The sequence below is a fragment of the Rhinoderma darwinii genome, chromosome 5, assembly GCF_050947455.1.
Source record: "Rhinoderma darwinii isolate aRhiDar2 chromosome 5, aRhiDar2.hap1, whole genome shotgun sequence".
Classification (NCBI taxonomy): domain Eukaryota; kingdom Metazoa; phylum Chordata; class Amphibia; order Anura; family Rhinodermatidae; genus Rhinoderma; species Rhinoderma darwinii.
Window position 1 is genome coordinate 345892951 of NC_134691.1, and position 20391 is coordinate 345913341.

Genomic DNA, 20391 nt, shown 5'->3' on the forward strand with positions numbered 1-20391 from the left:
GCAGACATAGTACCCACATAATATCAGACATAGTACCCACATAATATCAGACATAGTACCCACATAATAGCAGACATAGTGCCCACATAATATCAGACATAGTACCCACATAATATCAGACATAGTGCCCACATAATATCAGACATAGTACCCACATAATAGCAGACATAGTGCCCACATAATATCAGACATAGTACCCACATAATATCAGACATAGTGTCCACATAATATCAGACATAGTACCCACATAATATCAGACATAGTACCCACATAATATCAGACATAGTGCCCACATAATATCAGACATAGTACCCACATAATATCAGACATAGTGTCCACATAATATCAGACATAGTGCATACATAATATCAGACATAGTACCCACATAATATCAGACATAGTGCCCACATAATATCAGACATAGTACCCATATAATATAAGACATAGTGCCCACATAATATCAGACATAGTACCCACATAATATCAGACATAGTACCCACATAATATCAGACATAGTGCCCACATAATATCAGACATAGTACCCACATAATATCAGACATAGTGCCCACATAATATCAGACATAGTACCCACATAATAGCAGACATAGTGCCCACATAATATCAGACATAGTACCCACATAATATCAGACATAGTGTCCACATAATATCAGACATAGTGCCCACATAATATCAGACATAGTACCCACATAATATCAGACATAGTACCCACATAATATCAGACATAGTACAAACATAATATCAGACATAGTACCCACATAATAGCAGACATAGTACCCACATAATATCAGACATAGTACCCACATAATATCAGACATAGTACCCACATAATATCAGACATAGTACCCCATAATACCAGCAAACGCCTGCATAAAATTGTCACTTCCTTCTTACGTTTCTTATTCTTTAATAAGATGAATGATGATAAGTCACACAAACCCTTTATGTGTAATGCACTCAGCATCATGGGACAGATTATGTCCTTCTAAGGTGCCACCCACTCCTGACACCCAGTACAGGACCCTAGAGGTACTTACAGAGATGACGCCTTCATATCCCTCTAATCTACTGTTTTACCTATGTACAGTAGATGTCATAATAGTTCAGACATTCTGTTAATAAATGAGACATCTCAGGATACGGGGAATACACAGAAATCATAGGGCCCAATAGCAAAGCTCAGATGAGCAACACCCCACTGAGATGTCAAAATGTTTGCTGAAAATTTATCATATATCTTTATTTTTCTATAAATGTCAGCACTCACAAATTTTCACGAACCAAATATCTTGCTTGTTCTCTTACAAAATGATGTGAAAAATAATCAAATTCTGTCTGCCTGCAGTCACCACTAGGGGGATCTCACTACATGCAGACATATACAGCTCCCATAGAGTTACATGATAGCATTCTACTGCCTGCAGCCACCACTAGGGGGATCTCACTACATACAGATATATACAGCTCCCATAGAGTTACATGATAACATTCTACTTCCTGCAGCCACCACTAGGGGGATCTCACTACATACAGAGATATACAGCTCCCATAGAGTTACATGATAACATTCTACTGCCTGCAGCCACCACTAGGGGGAGCTCACTACATACAGATATATACAGCTCCCATAGGGTTACAGGATAACATTCTGCTGCCCGCAGCCCCCACTAGGAGAAGCTCACTACATACAGATATATACAGCTCCCATAGGGTTACAGGATAACATTCTGCTGCCTACAGCCACCACTAGGGGGAGATCACTACATACAGATATATACAGCGTCCATAGAGTTACATGATAACATTCTGCTGTTTGCAGCCACCACTAGGGGGATCTCACTACATACAGATATATACAGCTCCCATAGAGTTAAATGGTAACATTCTGCTGCCTGCAGGCACCACTAGAGGGAGCTTCCTACATACAGATATATACAGCTTCCATAGAGTTACATGGTAACATTCTGCTGCTTGCAGCCACCACTAGAGGGAGCTTCCTACATACAGATATATACAGCTCCTATAGAGTTACATGATAACATTATGCTGCCTGCAGCCACCACTAGGGGTTTGCTCACTACATACAGATATATACAGCTCCTATAGAGTTACATGATAAGACTCTACTGCCTGCAGTCACCACTAGGGGGAGCTCACTATATATAGATATATACAGCGTCCATAGAGTTACATGATAACATTCTGCTGCCTGCAGCCACCATTAGAGGGAAGATCACTACATATAGATATATACAGCTCCCATAGAGTTACATAAAAACATTATGCTGCCTGCAGTCACCACTAGGGGGAGCTCACTACATACAGATATATTCAGCTCCCATAGAGTTACATGATAAGATTCTACTGCCAGCAGTCACCACTAGAGGGAGCTCGCTATATTTAGATATATACAGCGTCCATAGAGTTACATGATAACATTCTGCTGCCTGCAGCCACCACTAGAGGGAAGATCACTACATATAGATATATACAGCGTCCATAGAGTTACATGATAAGATTCTACTGCCAGCAGTCACCTCTAGAGGGAGCTCACTATATTTAGATATATACAGCTCCCATAGAGTTACATAAAAACATTATTCTGCCTGCAGCCTCCACTAGGGGGAGCTTACTGCAGATGGGAGCATTGAGTTCCCAATAGTGTTCGCTGCATATATAAGCATTGAGTGTGTTTCAGAAAGTAGGAGATGCCAATCAGTGCCCCCCTCTCAATTTCCCACTGGCCCCCACATAGCAGTTGTGATTTCTACTTTTTTTTGGGGGACACCACCGCTCGGGATGTACAGAGAGATTGACAGATATTCTAGAAAAGAATGTGCGCAGGGTATGGAATTGACTATGAATGGCGACATGAATCCATTATATAAAATCTGTGATCATCAATGTCAGGGATCTGTCTGCCCGTGTGGTGTATTTAATACTCAGCATTTTTCCCCGCAAGGAATCCTTTAAGGACAGGCCATAAACACAGGAATAACAGACATCTCAGACAAATAGACTTATTTACCTCTGCATAATCAGAAGTGGTGACACCCCAGGGGTATCCGAGGAGAGTGGGGGAACACAAGGGTAGATGGCCGCATGTGCTAATCCTATAAACGTATCATATATACCCTCATTATCCTGCCACGGCAGAAAAACTCATCTGCATTTCAAACAATCATCGATGTTCTGGTCCCAGAACCGCGTGTCATAGAAAACAGAATAAAAGTCGAAAGTCAAATGCAGTTCTGGGAGGGGGAGGCCTGAAATCAACACTCTGGTGGTTTGGACAAATTGTCTTTTTTCCCTTTTTACATCCACTCCTGGTAATTGCAGCCTTCCCCTCCATTGTTCCATGTGTAGCCCACATTCAAGGCCAATGCCAAAACCAGTCGCATGTCTGGGAATTCAGGGTAGCAATGCCATGGTATGTGAGGCTTTGATCATCCCAGGTCAGAGCCTTCCGCCGGAGGATGATTGTTTTTCATATACATGTGTATAAAATGATGAGATTAAAAATGGATTAAAAGAAATGATCCGGGGGAGGGGAGGGGAGGGGGGGGGGGTGCAAAAACCTCATTGGAAACAGATACTGAAGTTTACATTCACCACATCAATCATTAGAATTTTCTACATTATGCAGGAAATGTCCTTGAATGGTCCCTTTTTACATAAGTTGGCACAGAAAATTCAGGGTGAAAGCAGAAACCGTGTCAATGGCAAATGAACATACATCATAAATGGTAAATAAAAATGACAATAAAAAAAGGAGTAATAAAGATAAAAAAAAATCTAAAACTTGTAAATAAATCAATAAATCAACATATTAAATAATATTTTTTTAAAAAAATGGGAGATGCAAATATGAGATAGATAGATAGATATGAGATAGATAGATAGATGGATAGATAGATATGAGATAGGTAGATGGATATGAGATAGATAGATAGATAGATAGATAGATAGATAGATAGATAGATAGATAGATAGATAGATAGATAGATAGATAGATAGATAGATAGATAGATAGATATGAGATAGATAGATATGAGATAGATATGAGATAGATAGATAGATAGATAGAGAGAGAGAGAGATAGATAGATAGATAGATAGATAGATAGATAGATAGATAGATAGATAGATAGATATGAGATAGATAGATAGATAGATATGAGATAGATAGATATGAGATAGATAGATAGATAGATAGATAGATAGGTAGATATGAGATAGATAGATATGAGATAGATAGATAGATAGATAGATAGATAGATAGATAGATAGATATGAGATAGATAGATAGATAGATAGATAGATAGATAGATAGATAGATAGATAGATAGATAGATATGAGATAGATAGATATGAGATAGATAGATAGATGGATAGATAGATGGATAGATAGATGGATAGATAGATGGATAGATAGATAGATAGATAGATAGATAGATAGATAGATAGATAGATAGATAGATAGATAGATATGAGATAGATAGATAGATAGATAGATATGAGATAGATAGATATGAGATAGATAGATAGATAGATAGATAGATAGATAGATATGAGATACATAGATAGATGGATAGATAGATATGAGATAGATAGATATGAGATAGATAGATAGATAGATAGATAGATAGATAGATAGATATGAGATAGATAGATATGAGATAGATATGAGATAGATAGATAGATAGATAGATAGAGAGAGAGAGAGATAGATAGATAGATAGATAGATAGATAGATAGATAGATAGATATGAGATAGATAGATAGATAGATAGATAGATAGATAGATAGATATGAGATAGATAGATAGATAGATATGAGATAGATAGATATGAGATAGATAGATAGATAGATAGATAGATATGAGATAGATAGATAGATAGATAGATAGATAGATAGATAGATAGATAGATAGATAGATAGATAGATAGATATGAGATAGATAGATATGAGATAGATAGATAGATGGATAGATGGATAGATAGATGGATAGATAGATAGATAGATGGATAGATAGATAGATAGATAGATAGATAGATAGATAGATAGATAGATAGATATATAGATAGATATGAGATAGATAGATAGATAGATATGAGATAGATAGATATGAGATAGATAGATATGAGATAGATAGATAGATAGATAGATAGATAGATAGATAGATATGAGATACATAGATAGATGGATAGATAGATATGAGATAGATAGATATGAGATAGATAGATAGATAGATATAGATAGATAGATAGATAGATAGATAGATATGAGATAGATAGATATGAGATAGATAGATATGAGATAGATAGATAGATAGATGGATAGATAGATATGAGATAGATAGATATGAGATAGATATGAGATAGATAGATATTAGATAGATAGATAGATAGATAGATAGATAGATAGATATGAGAAAGTTTGGTGGGGGGAGGGGTAATGCGGGTGTTTTTCAGGGGTCGATCCCTTAGTTCCAGTGAAACTAGTGTCCACTCCAAGAGGCCTGCACACTGTTGCCGTAGGGAGCCTATTGGCCCCCCATGCTAGATGGATAGATAGATAGATAGATAGATAGATAGATAGATATGAGATAGATAGATATGAGATAGATAGATAGATAGATAGATATGAGAAAGTTTGGTGGGGGAGGGGTAATGCGGGTGTTTTTCAGGTGTCGATCCCTTAGTTCCAGTGAAGGGTTAATTCTTCAGCACACAAGACATTCTGGATAATTGTCGCTTCCAACTTTGTGGGGACAGTTTGAGGTTTGGTCTTTTCTGTTCCCCATGACTGCACCCCAGTGCACAAGGTCCATAAAGACACGGCTGGTTGGTTGGTCGACTGGTTGGTTGGTCGGCTGGTTGGCTGGTTGGTTGGTTGGCTGGTTGGTCGGCTGGTTGGTCGGCTGGTTGGTTGGCTGGTTGGTTGGTTGGTCGGTTGGTTGGGGGTGCTTGGGGTGGAGATCTTGACCGGCCACACGGGGTCCTGACCTCAACCTAAGCCAACACCTTTGGGATGAACTAGAACAGAGATTATGAGCCCGGCCCCTACCCCAACATCAGTGTCTGACCCCACAATTGATCTTCTGGATGAAGGGGCAACAATTCTCACAACCCCAAAATCTTGTAGGAAGCCGCCTGGAGAGTGGAAGATGTTTTACTGCAAAGGGGGAACAACCCCATATTAATGTCTATGGATTTATAATGGGACGTTATGAAAGCTCCTGTAGTGTAATGTGGGGGTAGGGGGGTCACATACTTTCCTCTATATAGTGTAGTCTCATGTAAACCACAGACTACACACTCTCAGCTCTGCTGCATCCATATTATCTGGCAGTGTGTGTGGAGCATTGATGGATTTGTGACCTTCTGATGGCTCCAGGTGACTCCCCATGGGGAGATTTTACAGACCGCGCATATTTGGTTTTGCTGTAGGACTTGACGCTTTGCCATGGAACTTTTGGGTTTTCTGTAGGTCGTGGGAACAGTAAAATGTTGGGAATTCTCTTCTCATAGGTGGAGTGAGATCTCAGTTTTTTCCGATTCAATGTAAAGTGGTTTGGTCTTTTCTGTATCCAAAATGTGACCACTAGAGATGGAGAGACAGAGAGGGGGAGTAGGATCGAGAGAGGGGGCAGGGAGGGGCGAGAGAGAGTGGCAGAGAGGGGCGAGAGAGAGGGGGCGGAGGGGTGAGAGAGTGGCAGAGAGGGGCGAGAGAGAGAGGGGGAGGAGGGGTGAGAGAGTGGCAGAGAGGGGCGAGAGAGAGAGGGGGAGGAGGGGTGAGAGAGTGGCAGAGACGGGTGAGAGAAAGTGGCAGAGAGGGGCGAGAGAGAGGGGGAGGAGGGGTGACAGAGAGGGGCGAGAGGGAGGGGCAGAGAGGGGCGAGAGAGGGTGGCAGAGAGTGGCGAGAGAGAGGGGGAGGAGGGGTGAGAGAGAGGGGCGAGAGGGAGGGGCAGAGGGGCGAGAGAGAGAGGGGTGAGAGAGAGAGGGACGAGAGAGAGGGGTGAGAGAGGGGCAAGAGTGAGGGGCAGAGAGGGGCGAGAAAGAGGGGGAGGAGGGGTGAGAGAGAGGGGCGAAAGAGAGGGGCAAAGAGGGGCAAGAGTGAGGGTCAGAACGGAGAGAGAGAGGGGCAAAGAGGGGTGAGAGAGGGGGCAGAGCAGGGCAAGAGAGGGGCAAGAGAGCGGGCAGAGAGGGGAGAGAGACAGGGTAGAGCGGGGCAAGAGAGGGGGCAATGAGGGCAAGAGTGGGCAGAGTTGGACAAGAGAGAGGGGGAGGAGGGGAAGAAGAGGGTGAGAGGGGCAGAGAGGGGAAGGAGGGGCAAGAGGGGGAGAGAGTGGTAGGAGAGGGAAACAGGGGCAGAGAGGGGGAGGAGGGGGAGAGAGGCGAAGGGGAGGAGGGGCGAGGGCAACAGAAAGGGGCAGAGAGGATGAGAAGGGGGTGAGACTGGCATAGAGGGGGAGAAGGGGGCAAGAGGGGCAGAGAGGGGGAGGAGGGGCAAGAGGGACAGAGGGGGAGGAGGGGCATAGAGGGGGATGAGGGGCAGCGAGAGGGGCAGAGAGGGGGAGGGTGGAGAGAGGGGTAGGAGAGTGCAACAGGGGCAGAGAATAGGGAAGGGGCGGGAGAGGGCGGGAGGGGGAGGAATGGTGAGGGCAGCAGAGAGGGGCAAATAGGGTGAGAAGGGGGCGAGAGGGGTGAAGGGATGAGTGGAAGAAGGGGGGAGGAAGGGAGATAAAGGAAGGAGGGGGAGAGAAATGGACAGAAGGGGAGGAGAGGGGGTGAGTGGAGAGAAGGGGGAGGAGGGGGAAGAAGTGGGTAGAGACGGAAGAAGGGCAGAGTGAGAGCAAGAGAGAGACAGAGAGAGAGAGATGGGAGAGAAATGTTTATGGGGCCAGTAGAGTAGAGCTCTAGGCTGTTTTTGTGAGCGCTATAAACATTGATTATCGGACGATAATCCCTGCATCACCAGTACAGAGCATTGCTCCAAATGCATGGAACCAACAAGGAGTTCAAAAACAGGGGTATGCTGCGTAAAATAACCATTAGCAAGAGGAGTGGAGTCGATACCCACTACCGGGACAGGTTTAGGCAAATCAATCAAAGGCATAGCAAGAGACATAGCAAATTCCACAGACATGATATTAGCAGAAGACCCTGAATCCACGAAGGCACTGCCGGTAGCAGACCTACCCCCAAAAGAGACCTGAAAGGGAAGCAAGATTTTATTACGTTTCATATTTACGGGAAATACCTGTGCGCCCAAGTGACCTCCCCGATGATCACTTATTCTTACGCCTATGACAGGTGTTCACTTGATGCTTGTCATTCCCACAATAGAAGCAGAGACCATTCTTCCTGCGGAACTCTCTACGTTGTTGGGGGGACACGGAGGCCCCGAGTTGCATAGGTACCTCCGAGTCTTCCGTGGAAAGCGAAGCAACGGGACCTCGGGAGGCATCATGGGGGAGTCAGAGGGGAAAACACAAAAACGTTCAAGTTGACGTTCCCTGAGACATCGGTCAAGTCGTACCGCTAAAGCCATAACCTGGTCAAGGGAGTCAGAAGAGGGATAGCTAACTAGCAGGTCTTTCAGGGCGTTCGACAGGCCCAACCTAAACTGGCACCTTAAGGCAGGGTCATTCCACCGAGAAGCTACACACCACTTCCTAAAGTCAGCACAATACTCCTCAACAGGTCTCTTACCCTGACGTAAGGTCACCAGCTGACTCTCGGCAAAGGCAGTCCTGTCAGTCTCGTCATAAATGAGTCAGAGAGCAGAAAATAACCGATCAACGGAGGAAAGTTCAGGGGCGTCAGGAGCCAAGGAGAAGGCCCACTCTTGGGGCCATTCCTGGAGCCGGGACATAATTATACCCACCCGCTGGCTCTCAGAACCTGAGGAATGAGGCTTTAAGCGAAAGTAGAGCCTACAACTCTCCCGAAAGGAGAGAAAAGTCTTTCGATCCCCTGAGAACCAGTCAGGCAACTTGAGGTGGGGTTCAAGAGGTGAGGTGAGGGGCACTACCATGGTAGTGTCAGGCTGGTTGACCCTCTGAGCCAGGGCCTGGACCTGTAGGGAGAGACCCTGCATTTGCTAGGCCAGGGTCTCAAGGGGGTCCATAGTAGTGTCAGGGACCAGAGTAGACTAGGTATAGGGCTTGTGATTATGTAATGGTGGGGGTAGGGAAACGGACAAGTGAGCCCTAATCTACCCGCCACTCTGTCCCTGCCTACTTGCAACGACCAGCCCTAGGCAACGGGGTACAACTGGGCGGCGGTCCCTATGCTCAGTAAGTGCACGAGACAAACAGACAAGGGTACACAAAGCAAAGGGAAATGGGGCAGTTGCCCACGGCAACACCGTGAGCAACAAGAGTGGTGAACGAGCCGAGTCAAACCAGGAGGGAACGAGGTACCAAACGCAGAGCAGGAGAGTAGTCAGTAAGCCAGGGTCAGTATGGAGCAGGATCAAATAGATAGAAGCTGTAGCTGGGTCAGGAAACCACACGAGAAGAATCACAAGCAAAGGAGGAACAGGAAAGGCAGGTATAAATAGACAGAGGGCGGGAGCTAGCTCCGTCTGGCCAGGCTGCGATAGGCTCTCCCACTCCTAAGCCTGCCATCCTGAGTGGTGGAAGATGGAGTCCGTCTCAGAGACATAGACTCAGGTGCAGACTGATTACCTATGGGCGTATACACAGAAGTTGTGCCTGGCAGATCCTTTACAGTTACATAGTTACATAGTGACATATAGTTACATAATGACATATAGTTACATAGTGACATATAGTTACATAGTTACATAGTGACATATAGTTACATAGTGACATATAGTTACATATAGTTACATAGTTACATAGTTTGTACGGTTGAAAAAAGACACATGTCCATCAAGTTCAACCAAGGGACGGGAAAGGGGAAGTAAAGAATTTCTACACATAGGAGCTGATATTTCTGTGTTCTAGGAAATTATCTTTGCCTTTTTTGCAGCATCTCCTGTCCCTGCTGTGACGGCTCCTGCGGTGACTATTCCATTGATTCACAGTTCTCACAGTAAAGAAGACTTGTCGCCTCTGCAGGTTGAACCTTTCTTTTTCCAGACGGAGGGAGCGCCCCCTTGTCTTTTGAGGGGGTATTACAATGAACAAGATTTCACCATATTTTTTGTATGTGCCATTAATATATTTATATAAGTTAATCATGTCCCCCCTTAGTCGTCTCTTTTCAAGGCTAAATAGGTTTAATTATTTTAATCTTTCCTCAAAACTTAGATTCTCCGCGCCCCTTATTAGCTTCGTTGCTCTTCTTTGTATTTTTCATCCTTTCTATGAACTGGAGCCCAGAACTGAACTGCATATTCTAGATGAGGCCTCACTAATGCTTTGTAAAGTGGTAATATTATCCACAATTGATGTTAAACTTACTGGACTATAATTACCCAGGGAAGACCTAGAGCTCTTTTTGAAAATAGGCACCACATTTGCCCTGTGCCAGTCCCTTGGCACTATACCAGTCACTAGAGAATCTCTAAATATTATGAAGAGGGGGACAGAAATAACAGAACTAAGCTCTTTAAGAATTCTAGGGTATAACCCATCTGGTCCCGGGGCCTTCTGTACATTTATTTTATTTAACTTAGCTTGGACCATATCTACATTTATCCAATTCAGTATATCAACTGATATATTAACAGCACTGGCACCGGCTACATCAGCATCTCAGCACTGGCACCAGCTACATCAGCTCCACAGCACTGTCACCATCTACATCAACTCCTCAGCACTGGTACCGGCTACATCATCTCCACAGCACTGGCACCGGCTACATCAGCTCCTCAGCACTGACACCGGCTACATCAGCTCCTCAGCACTGGCACCGGCTACATCAGCTCCACAGCACTGTCACCGGCTACATCAGCTCCTCAGCACTGGTACCGGCTACATCAGCTCCTCAGCACTGGCACTGGCTACATCAGCTCCTCAGCACTGGTACCGGCTACATCAGCTGCTCAGCACTGGCACCTGCTACATCAGCACCTCAGCACTAGCACCAGCTACATCAGCTCCTCAGCACTGGTACCAGCTACATCAGCTGCTCAGCACTGGCACCGGCTACATCAGCACCTCAGCACTGGCACCAGCTACATCAGCACCTCAGCACTGGCACCGGCTTCATCAGCTGCTTTTTCTTCTGTTGTGTATACAGAGCTGAAGAACCCATTTAGTAACTCTGCCTTCGCTTGATCCCCTGTTACCAACTCCCCATTACCACTATCTAGGGGTCCTACATGTTCAGACCTTGGATTTTTGGCACTTATATACTTGAAGAATTTTTGGGTGATTTGTTTTACTATCCTTGGCCACCTGCCTTTCATTTTGTATTTTTGCTGATTTTATTACCTTTTTGCAGATTTTATTAGGCTCTTTATATTTTACAAAGGCTACAGCTGTACCCTCAGATTTTTATTTTTCAAATGCCCTTTTTGTGCCATATATTGCCCTTTTAACAGAAGGTGTAATCCATGTGGGGTTTAATTTTAGTCGTTTATGATTGTTACCTATAGGAATACATTTTGCACTATAATTACCCAAAGTAGATTTTAAAATCTCCCATCTGGTTGAGAATTCCCTATTGGCAAAATTAAAGGTCTGTGCCCAGAACTATGGTCTCTGCTCTGGATTTTCTATATACCTGTGTATAATCAGCGGGTTGTGGACCCACTGTGCTACTCAACCAGTTTTACTTAGGGCCACCTCTAAGGGCATTGTCTAAGTATCCTTCCCGTTATTCAACCTTCAACCCCTATATGGGGATATGGACTTCGCTGTGGGGAGACTATCGGGTCGCTACGTCTTGAGGTTGTCCCAGTGTGAGCAGCAGTTGGCCCAGTGGACCAGGACACAATGTTGTAGTACAACGTGGGTTAAGGTACTGGCAGTACTGACAGTAGTCCGCTCTATGACTTGAGTTGTTTCCAGAGTAGTTCGCTCTATGAAGTGAGTTGTTCCCAGAGTAGTCCGCTCTATGACTTGAGTTGTTCCCGGAGTAGTTCGATCTATGAAGTGAGTTGTTCCCTGAGTAGTCCGCTCTATGACTTGAGTTGTTCCCTGAGTAGTCCGCTCTATGACTTGAGTTGTACCCTGAGTAATCCGCTCTATGCAGTGAGTTGTTCCCTGAGTAGTCCGCTCTATAACTTGAGTTGTTCCCTGAGTAATCCGCTCTGTGCAGTGAGTTGTTCCCTGAGTAGTCTGCTCTATAACTTGAGTTGTTCCCTAAGTAGTCCGCTCTATGAAGTGAGTTGTTCCCTGAGTAGTCCCTCTATGATGAGTTGTTCTCTGAGTAACCAATTCTATGACTTGAGTTATTCCTTGAGTAGTCCGCTCTATGAATTGAGTCATTCGCTAAGTAGCCCAATCTATGACTTGATTTGTTCCCTGAGTAGTCCATTCTATTACTCAAGTTGTTCCCTGAGTAACTCGTTCTATGACTTGAGTTGTTCCCTGCGTAGTCCATTCTATGACTTGACTTGTTCCCTGAGTAGTCCGCTCTATGACTCAAGTTGTTCCCTGAGTAGTCCGCTCTATGACTCAAGTTGTTCCCTGAGTAGTCCGCTCTATGACTTACTTACATATAATCTAGGACATTTTTTTATCTTTCTTCATCCCCACTGAATACGGATGCAGCCTTCCTTAGATTGACTCTGACTCTGATAACTTGCTGCAGTGTGGGATCACAGAACAAGTTAAGATAAAGGATTTTGCCACTGTGTATTTATTGCGTAAAAGTCAAGATAAAGACGGCTGCATCTGTTATGGTGATAAAGCTCTGAATGTATTCAATTTAATTCAATAAAAAATAACCTTGTACCTCACAGAAGATGTACCTTTAGCGTTAGAGTTTTTTTCCAGGCATTTGACTTAACCTTAATGAACCTGTGTCAGAATATTTATTGAGAATGTGCCGGTTTCTGGCGATCTCACAGTGATTAGTGCAATTCATGTGAAAGTACTTATTATAGCCAGACATTATATCACTACCTAATCCCAGAAAGACAATAAACCGGCTGAGATTATGTGCGATATTCATATTTAATCAAATCCAAGTTACTGATTCCTCCAGGAATTATAACCACCTACAATGTGAAGAGTTCACATTATATTCTTTTACTGTATGAGGATAATATACTGTATATCTCCTTTTCATGACAGTTTTCACGACCTCCTCTCAACTAAACGACTTATAAATGTAACAAAAAGAGAGGAGGTTTGTGGAGATTTTGTGTGACATTGAAGTCCATAGCTTCTTATGTATCACCTCATGATGTCCACAACATTGCTGCCTCCAAAAGTTCAAGGGGGCGAGAGTTAATGTGTTGTTTGACATTGTCCGGCCCAGGTCACATGACGTAGAGATAAACCGGAATCATGAATGACCACAGAAACCATGCAATGGTTGTGCTACATCTCCACACAAAATTGTATCATAAAATTGGCATTAAGCAACTTTCTTCTCATCTTAAGTAGTGGATTGATATCCATAAATGTATAGACATTTTGTAACAATCCTTCTAAAAAAAACAGGTTCCTGGAGCCCTCGGCAGAGATGAGCGGCTCTACCGAAATTATTTTCGGGTCTGATTCTATTAAACCGACCGTCAGATTCAATTCTTTCCTAATAAATTTGTTGCGAATTGAAAGTGCCTTAATTGCACTGAAAAATCATGTATGACACTCTGAGGTCCCTCCTCTAGGACTATACAACGCCTTTTGAACTCTTTAATGCCAAGACAGCATTAGTAATGTCAAAGTGACAGCAAATTATATGGCTATGGGTAAACGGATGGTAGCCGGAGGTAATAAACAGCCTTTTTACAAACACACTGCACTGTTTAATTATTTATGCTTTTTAAAATGAAAAAAAAAGGTCCAATGACCTCAGTGACAGCTGTATCAGCAGGCAGCAGCACGCTATCAGCACCAGGATTAATATTAATGAAGAAGATTTGTAAATGATGTGATGATGATCAGTGATTCACATATTAATGTAAGAATTGTATAGCTGCAACAGCACTCACTCACAGCAATGGCTGCCTGTCTAACTAACCCACTGACATTGACTGACTTCTATCTTTCTCTCTCTAAAATCTATCTATCAAATTATTGTAAATCTGACTATCTATTCTCTTCTCCTTTCTGTGAAACACATTCGCTAAAACTAATCCACTATCTATCTGTATTCTGTGTGTTACAATCTCTCACTCTCTGTCTGACATCCTCTCTCTCCTCTCTGTATCCTCACAAACCAGCAGCATTTTTTGTTAGGGCTTTTTAGAGTGACTATGAATTATATGATTGTCATCCACTGAGTCATCAGTGAGTCACACTTATACTCCTCATGATTGGCTGTGCTAGGGAGGGGCTGCCGGCAAGGCAAGGCATTATGGTGAAGCCGCTGGGCCGCTGTGCGAGATCATGTGATCCTTCTTCTCTGTCTCCTTCTGATCTGTAAAATGGTGGCACGCTATTATTAGCGATTTGTGTGGAAATAATTTATTAAAACTCCAAATTTTAGGAAATTCGTAACAAATTCAAAAAATCTCTAACCCCAGGTAATTGGCTGTTATCATCCAGTCATATATTTTCGGGAGAAATGTAGTATTACTTGCCGGTTATTCAGAATAATGGAATACAATGTAGTACATGGACAGGTGGTTCTACACTAGCGCTCATAGAGGGTAGTCACAATCAGGGGACCATCTATGATGTTCATATTTCCTAATTGGACATAGGGACCGGGTTTATCTTGATGAAACAACCACTTTAAGGGTAAAAAACAGTCTTCCAGAAGTGGTGGGTTTTACTGTCTGATTTTTCCATCATCTCAAGGGAAGATATCTTGATTCATCAACTTTTACAATATCAAGAGCCTGGGGAATGCCCAAGGGTGACCTGGAAATTGTAAAGATGTTAATGGCTAATAGACAGACTCAGGTGGGTTACACTCAGTCATTTCTACACATAGGAAGGCAGATGAGAACCCTCAGACATTCTTGACCCGTGAGGCAACTGCTTGATGTTCCCATGTAGCATAGAACAAGGTGAGACATTGTGGAGAAAGTCTACAATGAGAATGACCTTTTGGTCATTCTCATTACTATGATTTATTAATTATCAAATTCATGCAAAGCAGATGCAGACTCTTTAGAAACCATCCGGCTACAAATGTCATCTACGTGTCTGTGTTTTCTTCTTCTACCTTTCCTCAGCTGCATTTTTTCATGTTTATGATGGTGTTAGTGGAATCTTGGAATGCATTGCCGGAGATGGAATTGTTTAATATAACCATAGGTTTACTTGATCTAAGTTTACTGTGGTCAACATTGAAGGAAGATGAATCACACCATTTATCTCAGGCCAAGCAGTCATGCACACATTGTCAGAGGAATTTGATGGAAGGAGAAGTGGACAGAGTGGAGACGTTTGCTATGTCTTCTTAATTCCCTACTGGGCTGTCCACCAATAAGGATTCACTTTTACTTAGAAACAGTCAATTTAGTCAGATTGCGGTTAGTTGATCTAATGAATTGCAGATTGAAACAATTCCTCATTCAACATAGTCCAAGAGCGCATCAATAACAATGAAATTCAAGATACTTTGCGTGGTAAATGGTAACAGCCTTAATAGTTTGGACCTATGTCAGTCCTCAAGATGCAAAGTAATTTTATTCCGGGGATGGCCATAATTGTATTATTTATTTACATGGCACAAATTCTCCAGACAGTTCATTCACAAGTCAATTAATCTGGCAGCCATTGTTCTTGTCGTTTCTAGGGTATTCCGGATGTCTTTTTTGTACCTGGGAACAAGGCAATAAGGAGGTCGGACAGAAAAAGCATTGACACCTTTCAACCTTGGTGTTAGCAAAGATCCTTCATAAGATTAAGGGTGGGACTGAATTGTTGTCCACAACAGAACTAACCTTCTGCTAAGGAACCCACACTGGGATCCTGTATCCTACTGTCAGTATCCGGAGTCTCTCTCCTGATATCCTGTATCTTTCTGTCAGTATCCGGAGTCTCTATCCTGGTATCCTGTATCCTACTGTCAGTATCTGGAGTCTCTCTCCTGATATCCTGTATCCTTCTGTCAGTATCCGGAATCTCTATCCTGGTATCCTGTATCCTACTGTCAGTATCTGGAGTTTCTCTCCTGGTATCCTGTATCCTTCTGTCATTACCCGGAGTCTCTCTCCTGGTATCTTGTATCCTTCTGTCAGTATCCGGAGTCTCTCTCCTGGTATCCTGTATCCTACTGTCAGTATCCGGAGTCTCTATCCTGGTATCCTGTATCTTTCTATCAGTATCCGGAATCTCTATCCTGGTATCCTGTATCCTTCTGTCAGTATCCGGAGTCTCTCTCCTGGTATCCTGTATCCTACTGTCAGTATCCGGAGTCTCTCTCCTGGTATCCTGTATCTTTCTATCAGTATCCGGAATCTCTATCCTGGTATCCTGTATCCTTCTGTCAGTATCCGGAGTCTCTATCCTGGTATCCTGTATCTTTCTGTCAGTATCCGGAATCTCTATCCTGGTATCCTGTATCCTACTGTCAGTATCCAGAGTCTCTCTCCTGGTATCCTGTATCCTTCTGTCATTACCCGGAGTCTCTCTCCTGGTATCCTGTATCCTTCTGTCAGTATCCGGAGTCTCTCTCCTGGTATCCTGTATCCTTCTGTCATTACCCGGAGTTTCTCACCTGGTATCTTGTATCCTTCTGTCAGTATCCGGAGTCTCTCTCCTGGTATCCTGTATCCTTCTGTCAGTATCCGGAGTCTCTCTCCTGGTATCCTGTATCCTTCTATCAGTATCCGGAATCTCTATCCTGGTATCCTGTATCCTTCTGTCATTACCCGGAGTCTCTCTCCTGGTATCCTGTATCCTTCTGTCAGTATCCGGAGTCTCTCTCCTGGTATCCTGTATCCTTCTGTCAGTATCTGGAGTCTCTCTCCTGGTATCCTGTATCCTTCTGTCAGTATCCGGAGTCTCTCTCCTGGTATCCTGTATCCTTCTGTCAGTATCTGGAGTCTCTCTCCTGGTATCCTGTATCCTTCTGTCAGTATCCGGAGTCTCTCTCCTGGTATCCTGTATCCTTCTGTCAGTATCCGGAGTCTCTCTCCTGGTATCCTGTATCCTTCTGTCAGTATCCGGAGTCTCTCTCCTGGTATCCTGTATCCTTCTGTCAGTATCCGGAGTCTCTCTCCTGGTATCCTGTATCCTTCTGTCAGTATCCAGAGTCTCTCTCCTGGTATCCTGTATCCTTCTGTCAGTATCCGGAGTCTCTATCCTGGTATCCTGTATCCTTCTGTCAGTATCCGGAGTCTCTCTCCTGGTATCCTGTATCCTACTGTCAGTATCCGGAGTCTCTCTCATGGTATCCTGTATCCTTCTGTCAGTATCCAGAGTCTCTCTCCTGGTATCCTGTCTCCTACTGTCAGTATTCAGAGTCTCTCTCCTGGTATCCTGTATCCTTCTGTCAGTATCCGGGGTCTCTCTCCTGGTATCCTGTCTCCTACTGTCAGTATCCGGGGTCTCTCTCCTGGTATCCTGTATCCTTCTGTCATTATCTGGAGTTTCTCTCCTGGTATCCTGTATCCTTCTGTCAGTATCCGGAGTCTCTCTCCTGGTATCCTGTATCCTTCTGTCAGTATCTGGGGTTTCTCTCCTGGTATCCTGTATCCTTCTGTCAGTATCCGGAGTCTCTCTCCTGGTATCCTGTATCCTTCTGTCATTGTCCGGAGTCTCTCACCTGGTATCCTGTATCTTTCTGTCAGTATCCGGAGTCTCTCACCTGGTATCCAGTATCCTTCTGTCAGTATCCGGAGTCTCTGTCCTGGTATCCTGTATCCTTCTGTCAGTATCCGGAGTCTCTCTCCTGGTATCCTGTATCCTTCTGTCAGTATCTGGAGTCTCTCTCCTAGTATCCTGTATCCTTCTGTCAGTATCCGGAGTCTCTCTCCTGGTATCCTGTATCCTTCTGTCAGTATCCGGAGTCTCTCACCTGGTATCCAGTATCCTTCTGTCAGTATCCGGGGTCTCTCTCCTGGTATCCTGTATCCTACTGTCAGTATCCGGAGTCTCTCTCCTGGTATCCTGTATCCTTCTGTCAGTATCCGGAGTCTCTCTCCTGGTATCCTGTATCCTTCTGTCAGTATCCGGAGTCTCTCTCCTGGTATCCTGTATCCTTCTGTCAGTATCCGGAGTCTCTGTCCTGGTATCCTGTATCCTTCTGTCAGTATCCGGAGTCTCTCTCCTGGTATCCTGTATCCTTCTGTCAGTATCCGGGGTCTCTCTCCTAGTATCCTGTATCCTTCTGTCAGTATCCGGAGTCTCTCTCCTGGTATCCTGTATCCTTCTGTCAGTATCCGGAGTCTCTGTCCTGGTATCCTGTATCCTTCTGTCAGTATCCGGAGTCTCTCTCCTGGTATCCTGTATCCTTCTGTCAGTATCCGGGGTCTCTCTCCTAGTATCCTGTATCCTTCTGTCAGTATCCGGAGTCTCTCTCCTGGTATCCTGTATCCTTCTGTCAGTATCCGGAGTCTCTCTCCTGGTAACCTGTATCCTTCTGTCAGTATCCGGGGTCTCTCTCCTAGTATCCTGTATCCTTCTGTCAGTATCCGGAGTCTCTCTCCTGGTATCCTGTATCCTTCTGTCAGTATCCGGAGTTTCTCTCCTGGTATCCTGTATCCTTCTGTCATTATCCGGAGTCTCTCTCCTGGTATCCTGTATCCTTCTGTCAGTATCTGGAGTCTCTCTCCTGGTATCCTGTATCCTTCTGTCAGTATCCGGGGTCTCTCTCCTAGTATCCTGTATCCTTCTGTCAGTATCCGGAGTCTCTCTCCTGGTATCCTGTATCCTTCTGTCAGTATCCGGAGTCTCTCTCCTGGTATCCTGTATCCTTCTGTCATTATCCGGAGTCTCTCTCCTGGTATCCTGTATCCTTCTGTCAGTATCTGGAGTCTCTCTCCTGGTATCCTGTATCTTTCTGTCAGTATCCGGAGTCTCTCTCCTGGTATCCTGTATCCTTCTGTCAGTATCTGGAGTCTCTCTCCTAGTATCCTGTATCCTTCTGTCAGTATCCGGAGTCTCTCTCCTGGTATCCTGTATCCTTCTGTCATTATCCGGAGTCTCTCTCCTAGTATCCTGTATCCTTCTGTCAGTATCTGGAGTCTCTCTCCTGGTATCCTGTATCTTTCTGTCATTACCCGGAGTCTTTACACAGTTCAACTTGGACTGTGTGGGAGCGGCGCATGCGCCGTTCCCACACAGACGGCGTACACCATAGTGGATGGAACAGGCCCCGTTCGCATTCACTATGGGACTGGAGCTGCCGTATTCCATGTCTGTATGTGTCGCTAATCGACACAAACAGAAATGGAGTAACAATGGCAGCCCCCATAGGGAAGAAAAAGTGTAAAAATAAAAAAAAGTAAAACACAAACACACAAATAAATATAAAAGTTTTTAATAAAAGACTAAAATCAAACTGATGTTGAAAAAAAAAATTTTGTGACACTATTCCTTTAAAGGAGTTTTTCCAATATTCTGAAAAATTCAAAAAAAAAACAAACAAACAAACAAACAAACCATAAATGTTGTCAGAAATGTAAAGATTCAAAAATTTCCTAATATATATATCTCATACTTGCCATCTCTCCCAAAATGTCTTGGAGACTCCCAGGTTAAGGGGAGACCTCCCAGACTCCACCGCAATAACCGGGAGTAGAGAGGACTGCAGGAACGGGAAGAGGTGAGTTTCTGCACTCCGGGTTTGGGGTCTGTATAAGGAGGGTCTGGTCTAGCGTCTATATTAAAGTGGGTCTGAGGTCTAAATTATCGGTTGGTCTGGTCTGAGTTTTATATTATGGGTTGGTCTGGTCTGAGGTCTATATTATGGGTTGGTCTGGTCTGAGGTCTATATTATGGGTTGGTCTGGTCTGAGGTCTATATTATGGGTTGGTCTGGTCTGAGGTCTATATTATGGGTTGGTCTGGTCTGAGGTCTATATTATGGGTTGGTCTGGTCTGAGGTCTATATTATGGGTTGGTCTGGTCTGAGGTCTATATTATGGGTTGGTCTGGTCTGAGGTCTATATTATGGGTTGGTCTGTATTCCTTTAGGGGTCTGGTCTGGGGTCTGTATATATTTAGGGAGTATTTATTTAGAAGGTCTCGGTATAAATTAAAGGGGTCCTTGGGTCTGGATTCGATTTTTCCCTCCCTGCCTCCCTTATGTATGGTTATATTAAAGGTATGAGTTGGTTGGTGGATGGTGGAATGTGTATATATTAAAGAAAAAAAAAAA